The following is a 26,075-nucleotide window of genomic DNA, read 5'->3' as shown; positions in this document are numbered from 1 at the left end:
TTGCAAGGAGGAAGAAGAAGGGTTTGGATGGTTCTCATCTCGGTAGATCGTTTTCCACACAATGTCCGAGATAAGAAGAGGAATACGGTAAAAGATCAAGAGGTTGTTGCTTACAAAGAAAGGTATAACTAGTAATTATTTTCCGCATCATACTAGTTTTTCTTTGTATGAATTCCAAACACAAGAGACATATAATTCTAGGTTTCGAATTTGTGATTCGAGTTTGTTTTTTTTTATTTTTTAAATTTGTGATTCGATTGTTCCTTTTGGTTAAACCTATGATTATATAAGGAAATTAAATATTAGATTTCATTGAAAGACTTTGTCTAGGAAGTGGTGGTTGCTCCCATATCCAAGAAGGCCTAGTGTCTTGCCATATTTAACCTGGAAGACGATTTCTGAAATTATTATTTAATTGAATTTATAACATAGGTGGATTTGGATCAATAATGTTAAGCATCGTTTGCGATCCAAGTCTAAACCATTAAGAACAGATAAGTTAAATTTGGAATCAATAATGTTAAGTTCTGTTTGCGATTCTGAATTTAATTTCTAAAGAACACAATAGGTTACTAAGATAGGTTCGACACTTGTACAAAATTTTATACAGTGAAACCGGTATGATTTTTCTAGGACTAACCAATAGAATGCTATGGCAAAGACAAGATGAAAAGACAATGCTTGAATTTTGTTAGCATATTCTACAAATTTAAAAAAAAATTAAATATTTAAATAAGCTACTAAAAATTAAATATAATGCACCAGAGTCACGAAAGTTCCTAGTTGTTATAAGAGAATTAGAATTCATAAATACAAGAATTTAATCTATTGTATCACTACATACTCTATAAATAATCATTTCTTAGAAAAATTTCGTTCACACTGTCAGCAAATGTCAGTAGAAATAAATAAGAAAATTAACTCTCTAAGCTAACAGGTTTTAGGTTCATAAACAAATGTAAAAGGGGTGTAGTACTTAAGTCTTAATTAAATTGTCAATTATCAAATGGATATCTTACATTTTATTGCATTATTGTTGTTCTATATTGCTTCCTCTTTAGGTATCTTAAGATAGTATAAATTAGTTATAATTTGTGAACCTAAGTCAAGATGTATAATAAGAATGTTGAGTGTCATGTACAAGTATAAAGTCACCAAAAGAGAACTTCCAAGGTAAAGCTATCAAGGGATCTTCCATGATCAAATCTTTGGAGGGATTTTCATAGGTTAAGACATTGAGGTATCTTCTATGGTCAAGTCACTAGAAGATTCTTCTATGATTAGATCCTTGGCTCAGTTATATGTTCTTTATTCTAAGGAGATGGATCATTAAGTGAGACTATAATATCCATTCAAGAGGAGAAGGGAGGAGCTTATTTCAAATTAGGAGACTATAATATCAGAGCGATGAGTCCGGTGAAAAGTGATCTCGCTCTGATATCACTTGTTGGGTCACTTCAGGAGCTAGATGAGGGTGATTAAATTTGTTCTCTTTGATGAGTTGTTGTAGCGGAAAACACTCAAGCAAATGCTAACGCCAAAGATTTACTCAGTATCTATCTCAAGAAGAAGTGACTAATCCAAGGATCTGACCCTCACTCATACATCTATTATAAAACACTCCTTGGAAATACTTTGAGGTGGAGAAACCTCGTACAAACTTACAAACATAGTAGATACAAGAAGAGAAAGATACAAGTTAATATAAATGAAATTTTACAAGATTTACAATGAAGAAACTCTAGCTTACTCTCTTCATGCTTGTAGACACCTCTTGAACCTTGGAAGTGCAGTAACACTTGTCTCTAAGAAGCTTCCAAGAACTAGTGTGGAGATCTATGCTCGGTGAAGAGAGTGGAAGAGAAGAGCGCTTCTGAAATAGCATGTGAGAACCCTTTTATCAGGCTCACAACAACTAGTTTTTCAAACGTAATCAATTACACATGCCTAATCAATTAGCCTAATCGATTAGACATATTTCTATTTGCACGAGAACAGCCCGTAGAGGTTAATCACTTACCAAACATTTTGTTTTTCACAGAATGAAGCTTAATTGATTACACTAATCGATTAAGCCCTGCTAAATCGCTTATGGTAAGCAATTCAGCTCCCTTCTGTTTCTCGCATCAAACACTTTAATTGATTGTCGTAATCAATTAAGAATGTCATAATCGATTACTTTAATTGATTACAACTCTTTCTGTTTCAAATAGAGAGTTCCTTAAGCTATTAAGCAAACTGCTTGATCGCTTAACACACTGTGTAATCAATTAACCTAATCGATTACCAAACCCTAACTTCCAAACTTAAGTCTAAGGTTCCTTGCCCAACATTTGGTTAACCGTGACCTGTTGGGGCTTCACATTGCCTAGCATCCAGTCACCCTTGACATGTTGGGACTTCTTCACCAAGTGTCCAGTCAATTCTTTGACCCACTTGGACTTTTCTTCTCGTGCCAAGTGTCTGGTCAATCCTTTGATCCACTTGACTTCCAAACACCAGGTGTACAGTCAACCTTAACCCACTTGGATTTTCACCAGCCTAGCTTCAATCACCAGGACTTTCTCACTGCCTAGCTTCACTCACTAGGGCTTTTCACTTAGCTTCACTCATTAGGATTTCATTCTGCTTAGCTTCACTTACTAGGGCTTTCACCTGACTTCATTCACCAGGATTTTCCAACTGCCTGGCTTCACTCACCAGGACTTTCCACACCAAGTGTCCGATCAATACTAACCCACTTGGATTTTCTTCTTCTGCCAACCTTCCTGTTGGTCTTGTCATTGTCTAACCTCTAGTTATAACTTCCCAGTTAAGTATCTAGTCAACTTTGATCTGCTTGACTCTTCTTCACATCGAACTAGCCAACCTTGACTAATTTTTCCAAAAGGATAATTGCACCTGCAATCTCCATATATTGTCAAGCATCAAAACTTAAATATCACAACTCAAGTATAAGCCAATTCAAGATTAGTCAAACTGGTTAACCTTGACCTAGGGAAATTACACCAACATTTGGGCCCTAAAAACTATAAGGTGATACGGTATTCACTCGACCCTTGTGTGAAGGGGAGGTCACTACCGTTGCCTGGAGGAACTCGACCCCGACTATGTCCGAGTCCGAGTGAGTTTGGACCCTGAAAAGGACAAGATGATATGGTACTCGCCCAACCCTTGTGCGAAGGAGAGTCTGCTATCGCAGCCTGGAAAATCTCGACCCCGACTACGTCTGAGTCCATGAGAGTTTGTGAAACATCCCCAAATTTACTCTCTAATTTTTTTTAAAAAAAAAAAAACTACGCTCTCATCAACCGCTAAGTGGAATGCCGTAGTACAATCCCCATCATGGATAACTATCTTTATTTATGGAAATGTCTATAACATCAAGATTTAGTGAATAAAGAATAATAAGTTCCCCAAACCTCCCTCTTACGAATATCAAAGGAATAATCTCCCGCAATGAAGCCAATATCCTCTACATGTTAGTTAGAGCCCTAGAGCCAATCATTTGATGATTGTATAGACTCATGTATATTATATTCTTGTATATATATTAAGGCATTTGGTTTTGGTTATTATGCTTATTTGTATTAGTGCCAGATAAAATAAGTATAGTAACGTCCTTGAGTAGAAGGTTCTTACCTATATCAATCGATTGGTTGAATCGATAGTGAGATGATATAGGGAACACTACTCTAAATCATTCCTAGTCGAGTATTAACATTCAGGGACAATGTTAATACAATAAGACTAGCATGTAGGTCAGCTCAATGACTTGATCTCACAAGTCATGGATATAGAGATATCAAGCTGACACATGGGTATGCATTAGAGAATGTATACTGAATGACCCGCCATGAGAAAGTATCATGGATCATTATATGAGTGTCATATACTTTCTCATGTGACTATTAGTATGACTATTAGTCCTTAGACCTGAAGTCACCATGGATCCCTACATAAGGAGTTATGTACTTTGGTTTCGTCAAACGTCACCCGTAACTGGGTGGACTATAAAGGCGATTACTGGGTATATAACGAATTATGTAGAGGGATGTGAGTGATGTAGATGGGATCTATCCCTCCCATATGACGGGAGCGACATCGCTATTCTTGATAGAGTGAGACCACTAAGTGCATGGTCATGCCCAAATGAGTCAACATTAGATGTTGAGCTCATTTGATCGAGTGAGTCTACTTAGAGTTCAAGATTTAGATTGATTAGAGGATGACACGGTCTATGCCTCACATTGATCAATCTAGATGTCTAGGATAGAAGGACAATGTCACATATTGTGAGGAGTCACAATTAGTAGTCAAATGGTGATGTTGGATCTCAACATTCTTGTAACTTGGGTAGCAATGATGTATTGCTAGATGCCGCTCATTGCTTATGTTTCTAAAGGAGTTTAGAAACATTGTCAACGTTACAAGAACCTATTGGGTCGCACACAAATAACAAGTGGATGGAGATTAGGTTCATATGATGAACCAATTGGATTAGGTTCATACGATGCACCAAAGATTGGATTCAAGTTAGACTTATTGAGTTAGACTCAATTAGATTCAATTGTTGTATGAGTCTAATTTAAATTTGATTCATTGAGTTAATTTATATTAATGAATTGAGATTCATTAAATTGAAATTGACTTGAATCAAAGGTTGGATTTAACTCAACAAGGAAGAAAATTGGTCAATTTTGACTTGACCAAATGGATGTTGAAACATCAAGTTTGACTTGATGCATTGCCACATCATGTAAGTTGACTCATCCTACATGGCATGACACATAGTTGCCACATCACCTCCACCTCATGAGGTGTGCCACCTCATGGAGGTTACACCTTCCTCTTTGCATTAATGTGGCCGGCCACATTAATGAGGGAGGTTTTCATTGTGTGGCCGACCACAGTTTATGAGAGGAGTTTTTTATTTTGTGGTAATTATGTGTGTTGAATGCTTTATTCTTCTTCTTCCTTGGTCTCTTCTTTCTCCCTCTCTAGAGGTTGCCGTGTACTTTTTCATGGTGGAAGAAGGTGCGTGAGTGAATTAATCCAAGAAGTCCAAGAAGAAAGGTAATATTTTAGAGGAGTGTATTGTATTCTCTTCTTTGCTTTCCTTTCTTCTTCCATTCCCATCCGAGAGCCCTAGAGAGAGTGCTAGCACACTTGGGGTCTCTCTTCTCCATCCTTGAGTGCTAGAGAGCACTCCTTGTTCGTGTGGATATCACTAGAGAAGTATCTACCTTGATACTTTGGAGATCCGACATGTACCTTGGACGAGCGGGAATTTTGCGAGGGCACGCTTCAAAGGTAAAAGTTCTCAACACATAGATCTAGGAGTAGATCTAAAATTTTAAAACTCGTACTTGTACTTCATTCGGTTTTTTTTTTCCTTGCACGGATCTACGGCTTTGGGTGATTCGGGGTTTCCGCGACGCGAAAAGCGGTTTTCGCGGCCCGAAAAACCCAACAGTGGTATCAGAGCCACGTGCAAGGCGAGTACGAGTTTGTTTTTTGGTTTTATGAAAACTAAAGTTTCTGTAATTTTCTGTAAAATTATGATTTTTGGATTTTTATGAGTATTTTTCTCGAGTAATCGAAGCACAAGTGTTTAGTTGCTTGTAGGCTTCGGCTACCGGAAAGATTTTTCCAAAACGGCTTCGTTTCGCCCCAAAATTTTTTTGGGACAGCGGGCTTGGGTGCCATTAGATCGCTTAGGAGCAACTCGCGATGGTTAGATCGTGGGTAGGGGTACTGCCCCTAACCCCGCAAGGGGATTTGCTCCGCGATTGCACCCGAAATCGCTAAAAACGAACCCGCCGGGAAGATTTTTCCGAAACGGCAATGTCTCGGCCCAAATCGTTTTGGGACAGCGGGTTTAGGTGCTGTTGGATCGCAAAGGAACTCTCGCGATGGTTAGATCACGGGTAGGGGCGCTGCCCCTGGCCCCGCAAGGGGATCCGTTCCGCGATTGCGCCCGAAACCGCTAAACGGGTCCGCCGGGAAATTTTACTCGTAAAAATTGTAAAAATTAATTTTAAAATTACAGAAAATTAAGAAAATATATAATTTTGAATTATATATTAATTTTGTGATAGTCATGGCCCAAAAACCCAATGTGATTGGATTGTGTTGTAATTCATAATACGGCCTGCGTGCCGTTATGTGTTTGCGAGTGTTGTATTATATTCGCGACCTGTGCGTCGTGCCTTCTCTTATATTCTTGTTGTAAATTAGATTTAGACTCGAATGTAACTCGAGTTTCAAATTGTAATGTACAAATTGGAGCGGTGGAGGGCCCACACGAGACGGAGTTTCGAGGCGGGCACGAGCAACACAAGGTGGTCAAAGGGAGGAGCTTGGAGAAGCTGTTGACCCTAGGTTGACCAATCGATCTTCTCATTGGCTTGAGAAGATCGTAGTAGGGCCATGATTAAATCACAAATAGATTAATTAATTGCTTGTGTATGTGATGCATATTTAATAAGTAGTTAATTAATTAGTGCCTTACGATTAGATTAGATCTAAGTCGTGCACATGATGCACCCTTGCGATTAGATTAGATCTAAGTCGTGCACAAGATGCATCTTTTTCGATTAGATTAGATCTCAATCGACTCACTCTAATGCCTAACCGTGCCGTGATACCTATCACTACCTCGATCACATGTATTGTTGAATCTGCCAAAGCAGAGCAATACATATTATCTTGGTAGGGTACGGAGGGACAATCTTGGTCCCGCCTATCAACGCATGGGTGAATACAAACTCAATTAGATTGAGTATTCCTAGTTACTCAGTTGGATCGAGTCAACTATAGGCATTCTTCCAATAGTTGGAAAGGTAGGACAAAATCACGTTTATATTAACTCTCGGGCGTATTAGCCAAAGCTAACTCGAGTTTTAATATAAATATGGATCTTGATCCTATAAATAAGAGTTGCATAGAGATGTAATTGGTAATCGTTACCTACCGATCATACTAAGTCTTGGGCGTATTAGCCAAAGCTAACTCAAGGGTTAGTATGATGTGGATCTTGTCCCACAAGAATTATAGTATTCAGTGGGAGCATCATTTAGTTAAAGGCCTAATTAAATGATTTTTAAGAATATGATATTTATTTTTGCAAATTTTTCTGTTGTAGATAACCATGACGTCGAACACGAATTCCTTCTCCCTACAATCTGTCCTTAAGAAGGACAAGCTCAACGGAGCGATTTTCCTAGACTGGTACAGGAACTTGAGAATAGTTCTTACCCAGGAACGTAAACTGTACGTTCTGGAGCAGCCCATTCCGGAGGCTCCTCCTGCCAATGCCCCGCGAGCAGACAAAGATGCTTACAAGAAGCATCAAGACGACGCATTAGATGTGTCCTGTCTAATGCTCGCGACCATGAACTCTGAGCTTCAGAAGCAACACGAGTTGATGGGCGCTTACGATATGGTTGAGCATCTTCGCCAACTATATCAGGAACAAGCGAGGCATGAGAGATTTGAGATCTCTAAGGCACTGTTTCAGTGCAAGATGTCAGACGGGGCTCCCGTAGGTCCTTATGTACTCAAGATGATTGGGTACATAGAGAACCTACAAAGACTGGGGTTCCCACTTGGCCAAGAGCTGGCCACTGACTTAATCTTGCAATCCTTGTCGGATAGCTATAGTCAATTCATTCTGAACTATAACATGAACGAGATTGACAAGCCACTGCCCGAGCTCCTTAGTATGTTACGAATCTAAACCTTAAGAAGGTTAAGCCCATTCTGATGGTCCAGAAGCATAAGGGCACAGGCAAGCCCAAAGGCAAGGGAAAGTCCCAAGCCAAGGGCAAAGGCAAGGCACTGAAGTCTAAAGGAGGGGTCGCCAAGGATGCTACCTGCTTCCACTGCGGTCAGACCGGGCACTGGAAGAGGAACTGCAAGGTATACTTGGAGGATCTTAAGAAAAAATGAAGTGAGACTTCCACTTCAGGTATATATGTTATAGAAGTCAATCTATCTATTTCTACATCATGGGTATTAGATACAGGATGTGCTTCTCACATTTGTACTGATGTGCAGACGCTGAGAAATAGCAGGGCATTGACAAAGGGCGAGGTGGACCTACGAGTAGGCAATGGAGCATGGGTTGCTGCTATTGCTGTAGGGACTTATTTTCTATCTCTGCCCTCTGGGCTTGTATTAGAATTAGATGAATGTTGTTATGTGCCTGCTTTGACTAAGAACATTGTATCAGTTTCTTGTTTAGACAAGAAAGGTTTCTCGTTTACAATAAAGAACAAATGTTGTTCCGTCTATTTAAACGATATGTTCTATTGTAGTGCACCTCTTATAAACGGACTCTATATTCTAGACCTTGAAAGTCCTATCTATAACGTAAATACCAAGAGGTTTAAGTCTAATGACATGAACCAAACCTACCTTTGGCACTGTCGCTTAGGTCATATAAATGACAAGCGCTTATCCCAACTCCATAAGGATGGTTTGTTGGACTCATTTGATTTTGAATCATATGAGATATGTGAGTCATGCCTACGAGGCAAGATGACCAAGACTCCCTTTAGTGGGCACAGCGAGAGAGCGACTGATTTGTTAGGACTCATACATAGTGATGTATGTGACCCTTTCAATGTCGCTGCTAAAGGTGGTTATAGGTACTTCATCACGTTTACTGATGACTTCAGTAGATACGGTTATGTGTACCAGATGACACATAAGTCGGAATCCTTTGAAAAGTTCAAAGAATTCAAGAATGAAGTACAGAACCAGCTTGGCAAGAGTATTAAAATACTTCGATCAGATCGAGGTGGTGAATACTTAAGCCATGAGTTTCGTGACTATTTAGCTGAATGTGGGATTCTATCCCAACTCACTCCTCCAGGAACACCACAGTGGAATGGTGTATCCGAACGGAGGAATCGTACCTTATTACATATGGTACGATCTATGATGAGTCACACAGATCTTCCGACATATCTATGGGGATATGCTCTAGACACGGCAGCTTTCATACTCAACCGAGTTCCATCAAAGGCCGTGATAAAGACACCATATAAGATATGGACTGGGAGAGATGCCCAGGTGTCTTTCATGAGGATTTGGGGTTGTGAGGCTTACGTATGACGTCAAGTCTCAGACAAATTAGGACCCAAATCCGACAAGTGCTATTTCATTGGATATCCCAAGGAAACTAAGGGATATTACTTCTACATTCCCAGTCAGCACAAGGTAGTTGTGGCAAAGACTGGGGTCTTTCTAGAAAGGGACTTTGTTTCTAGAAAGACTAGTGGGAGCACGTTCGATCTTGAAGAAGTTCAAGATGCGAACAATAGCACTGATGCCTCGATGGAAGTTGAACTGGAACCACAAAGTGTTGTGGATGATGTTGTTCCACAAAGAGTTGAGGAACAACAACCAGTTCAAGTAGAGTTCAGGAAGCTGTGATGAGACCAGATTCTGAGAAATGGCTAGAAGCCATGAGATCCGAGATGGAATCCATGTACACCAACCAAGTATGGACTTTGGTTGATCCACCTGAAGGGGTAAAACCCATTGGGTGTAAGTGGATCTTTTAGAGAAAGACTGACATGGATGGACTTATCTATGAGGGATTTCTGCCGATGTCACATGGCGTGAGTCTTTCGAAGACTCAAGGTCCCTCTTCTAGAGAAAAGAGAGACCGTATGGATCAGATCCCTTATGCCTCAGCCAAAGGGTCTATCATGTACGCCATGCTATGTACTTGACCTGATGTCTCGTATGCTTTGAGCATAATGAGCAGATACCAGTCAGATGCAGGTGAAAGTCACTGGATAGCGGTCAAGAATATTCTTAAGTACTTATGAAGGACTAAAGAATATTTCTTGATATATGGAGGCAATGATGAGCTAACTGTAAAGGGTTACAGTGATGCCAGCTTCCAGACCGATCAAGATGATTAAAGATCACAGTCGAGGTTCGTGTTTTGCTTGAATGGTAGTGCTATAAGCTGGCAGTGTTCACAGCAGTTCTACAACGTTTCCATCTCATTCGAGAGATTATCGATAGAGGAGATGTGAAGATTTGTAGAGTACCTACAGAGGCTAACATCACAGATCCCTTGACCAAGGCTTTGGCACAGAGAAAGCATGATGGTCACACTAGGTCATTAGGCCTTAGAGCCTATACTGATTGGCACTAGTGCTAGTGGGAGATTGTTAGTTAGAGCCCTAGAGCCAATCATTTGATGATTGTATGGACTCATGTATATCATATTCTTATATATATATTAAGGCATTTGGTTTTGGTTATTATGCTTATTTGTATTAGTGCCAAATAAAATAAGTATAATAACGTCCTTGAGTAGAAGGTTCTTACCTATATCAATCGATTGGTTGAATCGATAGTGAGATGATATAGGGAACACTACTCTAAATCATTCCTAGTCGAGTATTAACATTCAGGGAAAATGTTAATACAATAAGACTAGCATGTAAGTCAGCTCGATGACTTGATCTCACAAGTCATGGATATAGAGATATCAAGCTGACACATGGGTATGCATTAGAGAATGTATACTGAATGACCTGCCATGAGAAAGTATCATGGATCGTTATATGAGTGTCATATACTTTCTCATGTGGCTATTAGTATGACTATTAGTCCTTAGACCTGAAGTCACCATGGATCCCTACATAAGGAGTTATGTACTTTGGTTTCGTCAAACGTCACCCGTAACTGGGTGGACTATAAAGGCGATTACTGGGTATATAACGAATTATGTAGAGGGATGTGAGTGATGTAGATGGGATCTATCCCTCCCATATGACGGGAGCGACATCGCTATTCTTGATAGAGTGAGACCACTAAGTGCATGACCATGCCCAAATGAGTCAACATTAGATGTTGAGCTCATTTGATCGAGTGAGTCTACTTAGAGTTCAAGATTTAGATTGATTAGAGGATGACACGGTCTATGCCTCATATTGATCAATCTAGATGTCTAGGATAGAAGGACAATGTCACATATTGTGAGGAGTCACAATTAGTAGTCACAAGGTGATGTTGGATCTCAACATTCTTGTAACTTGGGTAGCAATGATGTATTGCTAGATGCTGCTCATTGCTTATGTTTCTAAAGGAGTTTAGAAATATTGCCAATGTTACAAGAACCTATTGGGTCACACACAAAGAACAAGTGGATGGAGATTAGGTTCATATGATGAACCAATTGGATTAGGTTCATACGATGCACCAAAGATTGGATTCAAGTTAGACTTATTGAGTTAGACTCAATTAGATTCAATTGTTGTATGAGTCTAATTTAAATTTGATTCATTGAGTCAATTTATATTAATGAATTGAGATTCATTAAATTGAAATTTACTTGAATCAAAGGTTGGATTTAACTCAACAAGGAAGAAAATTGGTCAATTTTGACTTGACCAAATGGATGTTGAAACATCAAGTTTGACTTGATGCATTGCCACATCATGTAAGTTGACTCATCCTACATGGCATGACACATAGTTGTCACATCACCTCCATCTCATGGAGGTTACACCTTCCTCTTTGCATTAATGTGGCCGGCCACATTAATGAGGGAGGTTTTCATTGTGTGGCCGACCACACACTTTATGAGAGGAGTTTTTTATTTTGTGGTAATTATGTGTGTTGAATGCTTGATTCTTCTTCTTCCTTGGTCTCTTCTTTCTCCCTCTCTAGAGGTTGCCGTGTACTTTTTCATGGTGGAAGAAGGTGCGTGAGTGAATTAATCCAAGAAGTCCAAGAAGAAAGGTAATATTTTAGAGGAGTGTATTGTATTCTCTTCTTTGCTTTCCTTTCTTCTTCCATTCCCATCCGAGAGCCCTAGAGAGAGTGCTAGCACACTTGGGGTCTCTCTTCTCCATCCTTGAGTGCTAGAGAGCACTCCTTGTTCGTGTGGATATCACTAGAGAAGTATCTACCTTGATACTTTGGAGATCTGACACGTACCTTGGACGAGCGGGAATTTTGCGAGGGCATGCTTCAAAGGTAAAAGTTCTCAACACATAGATCTAGGAGTAGATCTAAAATTTTGAAACTCGTACTTGTACTTCATTCGGTTTTTTTTTCCATGCACGGATCTACGGCTTTGGGTGATTCGGGGTTTCCGCGACGCGAAAAGCGGTTTTCGCGGCCCGAAAAACCCAACACTACACTCCTACACCAGCGGACAGTACCATGCGTCCATCTCGCCTCCTCGTATATTCCGTCCGCGGGCCTTTTTGTCTTATCTTAAGAACCATCCTCACCTGTAATGTAGACATCATGAGTATATGGCCCAGCAAGCACAAATTCGATATGAATAAGTGGATATCCATAAAGTAGTAGAATTAGTCACTAGAAGCCAAATACAAGCATCACCCAATTATGATACAACAAAGAAAAATATACCATACATAAATGATTCTATGTAGCTAATTAGGGTGAATATGTCACATGTCTGGTAACCACAGTTAGAGCCAGTCAACAGTTCCATAATCCTAGAGTTACCTCCTAGAGAACATGCAGTCATATAACTGAAGCTAACATATACAATTTATCAGTCAAGTTTAGATGGACCCTCCCCGGAGCTCATCCCGGGTCACCCATCCCGTACTACTACCACATATATTCATACTCATCCTATTAACTTCATAAGAAAACATGATCTATCCATAGTAACAATAACCTATTTCATCCATTCAGTATACACTCTTTAGAGTCATTCATGAACAGTAGAGAACTTTATATATTCATTCTGTCTTCATACTCATTTAAAATGACAAGGAAGAGTATCTACAATACACATTAAGTGATTTAAATCTGCATCAACATAAATAAAACATCTTCTAGAATCAATGAACACGAACTAAAACCCATCCAAAGGACATCAACCCCATTCATGAACCTGAGAGCATCCAGAAAAAAAAAACAGAACATCATAACTATTCACAAATCTGCAGCTACCACAAATGAAATCACACCAAATCCCACCGCTAGACATAGAATAGAACACATCAGAGTTTAACACTTCTCTCAGTAGACTGTGATTCATGAAGAAAATATCAAATCCAATCCAAAACCAACTCGCAACCAATTAGTGCAGACCAAGCTTACCAGGGAAGTATAACAAAACCCAATTCAAAGTAATCCAAAGCTAATTGCAACCTTCACAATTCAGAGAACAGCTTAATGACGGAGATCCAAGTACGAATTACCAACGACACTACAAAAATTCCCTCACAGTTTCACAAGAGAACCAACAATGTTCCCAATCAATAGTAGACCAGTGATCGCAAAAGACTTCGAGAAAATACGATAAAATTCCAAATCGACATCCATCCCCCAAATATCACCTTAAGCGTAAAGACAACACCAAATGCCATGAACCTATCAAAGTATCATGAATCCGAAACAATCGATCAAGAAGCTTTGCGCTGAAACCAATCAACTTTTCATTTCACAACTAAAAGAAATAAAATTCTCCGACCGTTATTAATGAACAGCACACAGTATTGCTGGCTAGCAATACCAGAACCAACCCCTGAGGCCTACAACACTCAGTCCATTAGAGAAAACTGATCTAAACCAAAATACCAAACCGCAAGCGGCCAAATTCCCAAATCTGTTGCTAAAAACCAATATAAAACCATGCAATAGAACAGAATCATCACCGAAGTCTGAATCACAACCCATTCCCCGTCAAAGCTCAGGTAGGACCGAACGTAACTCATTCCGATCCCAACACCCAAATTCGTTGAAGAAAACCAGTAGGAATCACACAATGGAGCAAGAAGAGCACCATAAATCAACTCGTGACACACACCATCCATCGAACAGTTGATAAGCACATCCAAGACCTCAAATCTTTGCATAAAACCCGAACGAGCCATCGTCTAACAAGCTCACAAAACCAATACAAGTATCTCAAGAAGGGCACCCACCAAAAAAACACACCACAGAAACCTCAAGTTAAAACAAGAACTTCACGGAACAACACCGAATCACAACCTACTTCAAACAATCGGACCTCATATTAGTCGTTTCAACACCTCCTAGGTTCCAATTCCATACCTCACAGATCCCGTACGTTCATAGGAGAAGTACTTGCCTTTTCTCTGCTTTGTGCCTCCGTCAGAAGCCCTCGCCCAATGCTCTCGCGCCAACGATGAGGTTGTCAAAGGTTCCGGCGTTCCCTCGGATGCCCTCCACAAGATCGGCGCTGTGGGATGTTGCCTGACCGGAGCTTAGGGCACGGTGGGAAGCACCGCATGGAGGTTAACCGCAAGGGGGGTGTCGGCGATTTCGGGCGAAAACCTCAGGAATCAGCGAAAGGTATAGATATAAATACCTAGGTTTTTATTCCTAACCTTAAGTTAATTAAGTTAATCAACTCTAACCTACTTGAGTATTATATATTTTTCCCCGAACTTAATAGTTCTATCCCCTCAAAATATGTCCTATAAGTTCAATTAAAATTCTAAAAAAAAAATCCTAAAATTTGTAGAATATTTTATAAGTTAATCCTTTAATTAGCGCTTATGTGACCTTAGACATTTTCGTAAATAAATTCCTTTATTTCGCTCGTGGGTCCTTACAGTTCGAGCCCTGAAAAGGATAAGACAATAGGTAATCGGTCAACCTTGTACGTAGGGGAGTCCTCTACCACAGCCTGAAGGATCTCAACCCTGACTATGTCTGAGTCTGGAAGAGTTTGGGTCCTAAAAAGGATATCTAATGATAAAGATCACTGGTCTAAGACCAATTGAAATAGTCGATGGCCTCGATGAAGTACCTTCAAGTAATGTTGCATGGAAAAACTACAATTCATATTCAAAATATAGAACTAAATGTGCTCAAACCTAAGGTGCAATTTTAAGATAATCCCTCCACTATCTTGGAGATAATATCCTGATCCCTTGACTCCCAAGTATTTTCTAAGTTGGAGAGAGAAGAGTAATATCGAGCTCGCTGAGGGAGATGATAACACAATCCCACTGAGAGAGAGAATGACCCAATGTTGTTGAGAGAACGGCTCAATCTCTCGACTTTCGTAAAGTGGTGGCAATGATTGTTGAAATTCTCTGTGATCATGATGAGGGTAGCAGATATTTCGGTGTCATCCATCTTATAATGTCTCAGTACAATTCTTAACTCAGTGTTCACATATATGACACCAATTTGATCCTACCTAACAACTTTGATGGTCAACTCGCCAGTGAGCTGGTGCTGGTGTTGACTATGTCACCATGACCCGAGCGAAGATGCGGCCAAACTGTCATGTATGTTGACTAAGTCACTGTGAGCTAGAGGGTGTGGGGTTATCAGAGATGTTTGCGAAGCTATAGAACGGTGTCATCGTGCATCACAAGGGGAACTGAATCGTCCAAAGAGCCTACGAGGAGTAGAAGAGTGTTGAAGGGGATTAAAATAGAGACCCGAGGGTGGTCCAAGCGTATCCACTCCGACACTCAAGTCAGGCTCTGGGAGAGTATATGAAATAGGCAAACAATACTATAAGGAAGTATATAAAAACTGAATGTAAAAGTAAACCAAAGGCGACACAGAGCCAAAAGTGGCACAAAGATCGAAGGTTGGAACATAATAGTGGCTCGCAAGTTGGAACACAACAGTAACTCAAAGACCAGAACATAACAGTGGCTCGAAAGCCATAACATAACAGCAGCTCAAAGGTCAAACACAAAGCGGCGGCTCAAAGGCCATAACGCAATAGTGGCTCGAAGGCTGGACGACTCAAAGGCTCTACATAGTGGCTCGAAGGCCAAAACACAACAGTGGCTTGGGTTTCAGAAACCAGATCAACTGGAAGGTGGAGTATAACGACAGTGCATAATGAGGGCTTAGATCTACGACAATAGTGGGATTTGGCCAGGGGGAGCCGCGTGTTCCGATGGCAGTGGGAAATGTGACAATAGCGGTGATCTACACCAGGGCGACAACCATAGCTGGATCTCCGCTGGGGGTAACGGAGGCGACGGATCTGTACTGCATTGACATCGGAAGCATATGACAACACAAAACATAGGCCAAATCAATGTTAGAGGTGGAGCCTAGCTGGCTTGAAGGCCGAAGGCGGTTGCAACGGTGAAGATTCGACAAAGGTGGCATCGTGAGGCCCCTTCTTTTTTTTTCATGAGGTTAAATAAGTGAAAAGACCAAACTACCTTACTTAGCATTTCTATCGACCCCACATGAGTTAAGATTATTATTATTTTTTAGATGAATTTTTTTTTTATTTGTTTCCTTAGTTCGGTTCAATCCTTAGTTTGGAGTTAGAATAGATGGAAGGATATCTCGGCAATAAATTTATCGTTTTTGTTAAAAAAATCATAATTTAAATTATGGGAAAGAAGGTATTTAATTATATAGTCCTAAATTCTAATTCTAAAAATCAAATGTTAATTTATAGTCAATTATTAAATTGACTGGAGAGCAAGAGAATTTGTTTTCTTGCATAAGTATCTTTAAAATTTTAATTTCATTCTCATCAATTAAATATAAAATTTAAAAATGAAAATAAATTTATTCTCTTATTCTCAAACCTCTAAATCAAATGTCATTTTAATTTTTTATCTCTGATAATAAATCTTTCATATCCTCTGATAATGGGATATTTCATGGAATTAATAAATTTATCTTTTTGATAAAAAAATATATAAAAAGTACGTACATTGTGAATATTTTGTCAAAGTTGTGTGTCCTAAAATAAATCTCATGAGTATTTGACAAAATTAGTTGCATTTACTATATAAAATAACCAGAGCGAAAGTGATTTTAACTGAAAAAGAATAATGTCTTTGTAAAAGACGAAGAAGAAGAAAAGATGTCCTCTGAACAGGAACACTTAAAGTGCGGGGCCCACTGATTCCGTCGTACGACCAGTGGGTCATAGGCGAATAAGTTATATTAACATATTTGTCTAGACAAATAATTAAAGACTAATTATTCAAAAGAATCCAAAACACGCTTTAACACCGATTTACCGTTCGGAAATTTTCAGTAAAAAGACACTTTAATCCCGATTTACCTTACGAAATTTTTTATAAAATTGAATATAAAATATCATTAAAAAAATAAAAATCATTTCGATAAATTTTTATTTATTTAAAATTTTTGCAAAAGCATTAAATTTCATTCCATCAAATAAATAACGGGAATAATTTCATAAATTGGAGTAGAAAAAACATAACAAATTACATTTTAGGCAATAATTATTTTCTTTAAAATTAAATTATTTGAACGGGCAAACATGTTTTAAAGGTTTTAAGATAATGTAAATCCAAAGCACGTTTTTTATTTTTATAATTGAGTATATTATTTTTGAAATCCAAAGCTCATTTTTTATTTTAAAAATCCTTATTTTAACTGTAATAGTTACAACTATAACTATTATGATATATAGTAAAATTATTGTAATTTAATCACAGTTATAAATTAAATTATGTTAAAAATATTTTTTAATTAACTTAGTCAAAATTAATTATAGTAGTTATGATGATTATAATTGCTATAATAATATTGAAAAACAGACAATACTTTAATTCTTTTTTTGAATGAGTCCTTTTGATAATGAAAATAGCAGGTGCCTTTTTAATTTTACCCAATATTTTTTAATTCAGGGTAAGTCTAAAAGTTATAAACTAAAAACGTCTTTTAATGGTAGTTAATTATAATTTTTTTTTAAACAATAAAAGGGTCTAATTTAAATACTTTAAAGTAGACAAACTGTTATGGACATTTCTAAATACTAGAGTCTCATTTGAATATGGACACAGCAGCGGGCCGTTAAGAAGGCGAAAAGAGTATAGTTTAGATTTACTTAATTCAGATGGGCTTGTTTAATGTTGTGGCTCGCAGTGGGCTTAATTTAAGTTAGACGAACATACAGTTTGCTTTAGTTCAGTTTTCAAAATGTTTAATCGTATCATTTATACGACTACAAATTTATATAAGTTTGTCGAATAGTTGTTGAGTGGATGTTATTGAGTCGGTTGATATTGCCAAACTTTCAATATATATTAATATATATCTTTTGAAGAAATCAAAATAGCTTCCTTTCCTTTTTTAAATATTATTAAAATAACGGTCTATTTATAATTTAATATAATACAACATGCATTTTTTTACTAATAGCATAAATTCTAGAACGAAATAAGAATTCAAATCAAGAAAATACAAGATATGATTTAATTTCATTCATAAATTTGACATAATAATTAAATATAAAATATTATAATTACAAAAAAATTTGAATGCAATGGAATTATATTGTTCTTCGTGTAGAGCTCGTCGATCAGATATTCTTGTAGAAGAAGAAGGAGAAGAAAGTTGGTAATTCAGAGAAGTTAGGATTAACGGTGCTGAATTCTCTTCATCAATGGGAAACAAAGAGATGCTTTAAAAGATGTCCTAATCCTCTGAGGATCAATCCATTATATAGTATACATCTATTATCAACCCATAGATGATAATAAATGTAGATAATGGGTTCTACACATATGAGATCTACATCCAATAACTCAAAAATCCAATAATTTTAAGTTAGATCACTTAAACAGGTTCAGTTCGTATTAGCATATACAAATTACAATTAAGCCCACATAATAAAGATACAATCTAACAATCTCCCACTTAGACTATTTGTGATTTGCATAAGATATGCAAGTAAACTTTAGTTGATATGAAATTTTATGGGTATAGAATACCCCTATAAATAATCTGGTTCATTAACTTTATTGATATAGGACTAAAAAGGTAATAACTACTGTATATGATCATAATAAGCCCCAACAGTAATCATAATACCAATGTCATTAACGACATAGATCAAGATGTGGATGTTGTTGGAAACGAAGCCGTCTTGGAAAAATCTTTCCGGTAGCCGAAGCCTACAAGTGCCGAGACACTTGTGCTTCGCTTCTACGGAAAAATTACCCATAAAAACTATAAAAACTTAAATTTACAGAAAATTCACAGAATGTTTAGTTTTCATAAAACCAAAAATAAAACTCGTACTGCCCCTAACCCCGCAAGGGGATTTGCTCCGCGATTGCACCCGAAATCGCTAAAAACGAACCCGCCGGGAAAATTTTTCCGAAACGGCAATGTCTCGGCCCAAATCATTTTGGGACAGCGGGTTTGGGCGCTGTTGGATCGCAAAGGAACCCTCGCGATCTAGGTAGGGGCGCTGCCCCTGGCCCTGCAAGGGGATCCGTTCCGCTATTGCGCCCGAAACCGCTAAACGGGACCGCCGGGAAATTTTACTCGTAAAAATTGTAAAAATTAATTTTAAAATTATAGAAAATTATGAAAATATATAATTTTGAATTATATATTAATTTTGTGATAGTCATGGCCCAAAAATCCAATATGATTGGTTGTGTTGTAATTCATAATACGGCCTGCGTGCCGTTATGTGTTTGCGCGTGTTGTATGTTTTTATTTATTCGCGACCTGCGCGTCGTGCCTTCTCTTATATTCTTGTTGTAAATTAAATTTAGACTTGAATGTAACTCGAGTTTCAAATTGTAATGTACAAATTGGAGCGGTGGAGGGTCCACACGAGACGGAGTTCCAAGGCGGGCACGAGCAACACAAGATGGTCAAAGGGAGGAGCTTGGAGAAGTTGTTGACCCTAGGTTGACCATTCGATCTTCTCATTGGCTTGAGAAGATCGTAGTAGGGCCATGACTAAATCACAAATAGATTAATTAGTTAATTGCTTATGTATATGATGCATGTTTAATAAGTAATTAATTAATTAGTGCCTTACGATTAGATTAGATCTAAGTCGTGCACATGATGCACCCTTGCGATTAGATTAGATCTGAGTCGTGCACAAGATGCATCCTTTTCGATTAGATTAGATCTCGATCGAACCAACTCTAAATGCCTAACCGTGCCGTGATACCTATCACTACCTCGATCACATGTATTGTTGAATCTGACCAGAGCAATACATATTATCTTGGTAGGGTACGGAGGGACAATTTTGGTCCCGCCTATCAATGCATGGGTGAATACAAACTCAATTAGATTGAGTATTCCTAGTTACTCGGTTGGATCGAGTCAACTATAGGCATTCTTCCAATAGTTGGAATGATAGGTCAAAATCACATCTATATTAACTCTCGGGCGTATTAGCCAAAGTTAACTCGAGTTTTAATATAAATGCGGATATTGATTTTATAAACAAGAGTTGCATAGAGATGTAATTGGTAATCGTTATCTACCGATCATACTAAGTCTTGGGCGTATTAGCCAAAGCTAACTCAAGGGTTAGTATGATGTGGATCTTGTCTCACAAGAATTATAGAATTCAGTGGGAGCATCATTTAATTAAAGGCCTAATTAAATGATTTTAAAAGAATATGATATTTATTTCTGCAAATTTTCTGTTGTAGATAACCATGACGTCGAATACGAACTCTTTCTCCCTGCGTTCTGTCCTTAAGAAGGACAAGCTCAACAGAGCAAATTTCTTGGACTGGTACAGGAACCTGAGAATTGTTCTCACTCAGGAATGTAAACTGTACGTTCTGGAGCAGCCCATTCCGGAGGCTCCTCCTGCCACTGCCACGCGAGCTGACCGGGATGCTTACAAGAAGCATCAAGATGACGCATTAGATGTGTCCTGTCTTATGCTCGCAACCATGAACTCTGAGCTTCAGAAGCAACATGAGTTGTTGAGCGCTTACGATATGGTTGAACATCTTTGTCACCTATATCAAGGACAAGCAAGGCACTGGAAGAGGAACTCCAAAGAATACCTGGAAGATCTTACAAAGAAGAGAAATAAGATTTCTACTTCAGGTATACATGTTATAGAAGTCAACCTCTCTATTTCTTCATCGTGGGTATTAGATACCGGATGTGCTTCGCACATTTGTACTAATGTACAAGCGCTGAGAAATAGCAGGGCATTGACGAAGGGTGAGATAGACCTACGAGTAGGCAATGGAGCACGAGTTGCTGCTATTGCTGTAGGAACTTATCATCTATCTCTTCCCTCTGGCCTTGTACTAGAATTAGATGATTGTTGTTATGTGCCTGCCTTGACTAAGAACATAATTTCAGTTTCTTGTTTGGACAAGAAAGGATTCTCGTTTATAATAAAGAACAAATGTTGTTATGTCTATTTAAACGATATGTTCTATTGTAGTGCACCTCTGATAAACGGACTTTATATTCTAGATCTAGAGAGCCCTATCTATAACGTTAGTACCAAGAGGTTCAAATCGAACGATATGAACCACACCTATCTCTGGCACTGTCGCTTAGGTCATATAAATGACAAGCGCTTATCCCAACTCCATAAGGATGGTTTGCTGGACTCATTTGATTTTGAATCATATGAGATATGCGAGTCATGCCTACGAGGCAAGATAACCAAGACTCCTTTTAGTGGGCACAGCGAAAGAGCGACTGATTTGTTAGGACTCATACATAGTGATGTATGTGGCCCTTTCAATGTCGCTGCTAGAGGCGGTTATAGGTACTTCATCACATTTACTGATGACTTCAGTAGATACGGTTATGTGTACTTAATGACACATAAGTCCGAATCCTTTGAAAAGTTCAAAGAATTCAAGAATGAAGTACAGAACCAGCTTGGCAAGAGTATTAAGATACTTCGATCCGATCGAGGTGGAGAATACCTTAGCCATGAGTTCCGTGACTATCTAGCTGAGTGTGGGATTCTATCTCAACTCACTCCTCCTGGAACACCACAGTGGAATTGTGTATCCGAACGGAGGAATCGTACCTTATTAGATATGGTACGATCTATAATGAGTCACACAGATCTTCCGACATATCTATGGGGATATGCTCTAGACACGGCAGCTTTCATATTCAACCGAGTTCCATCAAAGGTCGTGATAAAGACACCATATAGGATATGGACTGGGAGAGATGCCCAGGTGTCTTTCATGAGGATTTGGGGTTGTGAGGCTTACGTTAGACGTCAAGTCTCAGACAAGTTAGGACCCAAATCCGACAAGTGCTATTTCATCGGATATCCCAAGGAAACTAAGGGATATTACTTCTACATTCCCAGTCAGCACAAGGTAGTTGTGGCAAAGACTGGGGTCTTTCTAGAAAGGGACTTTGTTTCTAGAAAGACTAGCGTTCGATCTTGAAGAAGTTCAAGATGTGAACAATAGCACTGATGCCTCGATGGAAGTTGAACTGGAACCACAAAGTGTTGTGGATGATGTTGTTCCACAAAGAGTTGAGGAACAACAACCAGTTCAAGTAGACATACCTCTTCGCAGGTCTGATAGGGTACGTCGTCAGCCTGAGAGATACTCATTTCTCTTGTCTGACCATGATGACGTTATGCTCATAGAGGATGAGCCTACCACCTATCAAGAAGCTGTGATGAGACCAGATTCCGAGAAATGGCTAGAAGCCATGAGATCCGAAATGGAATCCATGTACACCAACCAAGTATGGACTTTGGTTGATCCACCAGAAGGGGTAAAACCCATTGGGTGTAAGTGGGTCTTTAAGAGAAAGATTGACATGGATGGACTTATTTATAAGGGTCGCTTGGTAGCTATAGTTTTCAAGCAGATTCATGGTATTGACTATGATGAAACCTTTTCTCCAGTAGCAATGTTTAAGTCCATTCGGATCATGCTTGCTATTGCAGCCTACCATGACTATGAGATATGACAGATGGATGTCAAAACCGCGTTTCTGAATGGAAACCTACTCGAGGATGTGTACATGACACAACCTGAGGGTTTTGTAGATCCACATAATATTAAGATGCATAGGTCCATTTATGGACTCAAGCAAGCTTCTCGGAGCTGAATCTTGATTCGATGATGCAATCAAACAGTTTGGTTTCATCAAGAACGAAGATGAACCTTGTGTCTACAAGAAGGTTGTAGGGGATATAGTTGTCTTCCTCATATTGTATGTGGATGACATACTACTCATTGGGAAGGACATCCCTATGCTTCAGTCTGTCAAGACCTGGCTAGGTAGTTGCTTCTCAATGAAGGACTTAGGTGAGGCATCCCGCATTCTAGGGATACAGATCTATAGAGATAGATCTAAGAGATTGCTTGGCCTAAGTCAGAGTACATACATTGACAAGGTACTCCTTCGGTTTGCCATGCAGAACTCCAAGAAGGGATTTCTGCCGATGTCACATGGCGTGAGTCTTTCGAAGACTCAAGGTCCCTCTTCTAGAGAGGAGAGAGACCGCATGGATCAGATCCCTTATGCCTCAGCCATAGGATCGATCATGTACGCCATGCTATGTACTCGACTTGATGTCTCGTATGCTTTGAGCATGACGAGCAGATACCAGTCAGATCCAGGTGAAAGTCACTGGATAGCGGTCAAGAATATTCTTAAGTACTTAAGAAGGACTAAAGAATATTTCTTGATATATGGAGGTAATGATGAGCTAACTGTTAAGGGTTACAGTGATGCCAGCTTCCAGACCGATCAGGATGATTACCGATCGCAGTCAGGGTTCGTGTTTTGCTTAAATGGTGGTCGTGGTGGAAGAGTTCAAGCAGGATCGATGGTGATTCTACAGAGGTCGAGTATATTCTGCATCGAGGCGTGAAGGAAGGCGATTTGGATCCATGAGTTCATCATTGAACTTGGGGTGGTTCCTAACATCGCTACCAGTTGAGCTCTATTGTGACAACAATGGAGCTATAGTACAGTGAAGGAACCTCGCTCACACCTGGACCAAGCACATACTACGGCGCTTCCATCTCATTCGAGATTATCGATAGAGGAGATGTGAAGATTTCAGAGTCACTGAGGCTAACATCGCAGATCCCTTGACCAAGGCTTTGACACAGAGGAAGCATGATGGTCACACTAGGTCATTAGGCCTTAGAGCCTATACTGATTGGCACTAGTGCTAGTGGGAGATTGTTAGTTAGAGCCCTAGAGCCAATCATTTGATGATTGTATGGACTCATGTATATCATATTCTTTTATATTAATAAAGGCATTTGTTTGGTTATTATACTTATTTGTATTAGTGCCAAATAGACTAAGTATAATAGCGTCCTTGAGTAGAAGGTTCATACCTATATCAATCGATTAGTTGAATCGATAGTGAGATGATATATGGAACACTATTCTAAATCATTCCTAGTCGAGTATTAACATTCAGGGACAATGTTAATGCAATAAGACTATCATGTAGGTCAGTTCGATGACTTGATCTCACAAGTCATGGATATAGAGTTATCAAGCTGACATATGGGTATACAGTAGAGAATGTATACTGAATGACCCGCCATGAGAAAGTATCATGGATCGTTATATGTGTGTCATATACTTTCTCATGTGGCTATTAGTATGACTATTAGTCCTTAGACTTGAAGTCACCATGGATCCCTACATAAGGAGTTATGTACTTTGGTTTCGTCAAACGTCACCCGTAACTGGGTGGACTATAAAGGCGATTACTGGGTATATAACGAATTATGCAGAGGGATGTGAGTGATGTAGATGGGATCTATCCCTCCCATATGACGGGAGCGACATCGCTATTCTTGATAGAGTGAGACCACTAAGTGCATGGCCATGCCCAAATGAGTCAACATTAGATGTTGAGCTCATTTGATTGAGTGAGTCTACTTGGAGTTCAAGATTTAGATTGATCAGAGGATGACACGGTGTATGCCTCATATTGATCAATCTAGATGTCTAGGATAGAAGGACACTTGTCATATATTGTGAGGAGTCACAATTAGTAGTCACAAGGTGATGTTGGATCTCGACATTTCTTGTAACTTGGGTAACAATGATGTATTGCTAGATGCCGCTCATTGCTTATGTTTCTAAAGGAGTTTAGAAACATTGCCAACGTTACAAGAACCTATTGGGTCACACACAAAGAATAAGTGAATGGAGAATAGGTTCATATGATGAACCAATTGGATTAGGTTCATATGATGCACCAAAGATTGGATTAAAATTAGACTTATTAAGTTAGACTCAATTAGTTTCAATTGTTGAATGAGTCTAATTTAAATTTGATTCATTGAGTCAATTTATATTAATGAATTGAGATTCATTAAATTGAAATTGACTTGAATCAAAGAATGAATGCAACTCAACATGGAAGAGATTTGGTCAATTTTGACTTGACCAAAATGGAAAGTTGAAATATCAAGTTTGACTTGATGAATTGCCACTTCATGGAGGATGACTCATCCTACATGGCAGCCACATCATCTCCTAGTTGTCAAGGAGGTTACAATCCTCCATTTAATGTGTCCGTCCACATTAAATGAGGGGGTTACCCATGTGTGGCCGGCCACATAATGAAAGGAGGTTTCATTGTTTTATGGCTATTGAAGTGGTGTAATTGTTTCTTCTTCCTTCTAGCTCTCTTCCTCTTTTCTCTTGCTGGTGCCGTGCACTTCCATGGATGAGAAGGTGGTTGAGTGAATCCAAGAGCAAAGGAAAGGTGAAGGTCACAAAGGAAGGATACTACTAGTGAGTGTATAAGATTTCTTTTGTACCTTCTTCTTTTCTTCCTTTCCATTTCCCATCCGAGAGCCTTAGAGAAAGTGCTAGCACACTTGGGGCTCTCTTCTCCATCCTTTGAGTGTGGGAGACACTCCTTGTTCGTGTGGATATCATTAGAGGAGTGTCTACGTTGACACTCTCGAGATCCGGCGTACCTTGAACGAGCGGGATAAGCGAAGGGCACGTTTCGAAGGTATAAGGTTTTTCCTTTGTAGATCTACTGTAGATCAATGTTTTGAAACTCGTACTCGTAATTTTCGTTCGGTTTTCCTTGCACGGATCTACGACTTTGGGTGATTCGGGGTTTCCGCGACGCGAAAAGCGGTTTTCGCGACCCGAAAAACCCAACAGATGTGTAGATAGAAATTACATGAAATATGATCAACACATGTTAATTTCTAAATTAGTCCTAAGGTGACCTCAAAAAATGTTTGATTATATTTGTAAAATACTTTATGCTAAATTGCAACAGCAAATCATAATCAACTTCATGATTTCAAAAGGAATCTATATATCATATTTACAATCACCAA

The sequence above is a fragment of the Zingiber officinale genome, chromosome 1A (genome assembly GCF_018446385.1).
Source record: "Zingiber officinale cultivar Zhangliang chromosome 1A, Zo_v1.1, whole genome shotgun sequence".
Classification (NCBI taxonomy): Eukaryota; Viridiplantae; Streptophyta; class Magnoliopsida; order Zingiberales; family Zingiberaceae; genus Zingiber; species Zingiber officinale.
This window is presented reverse-complemented; position numbering follows the sequence as displayed.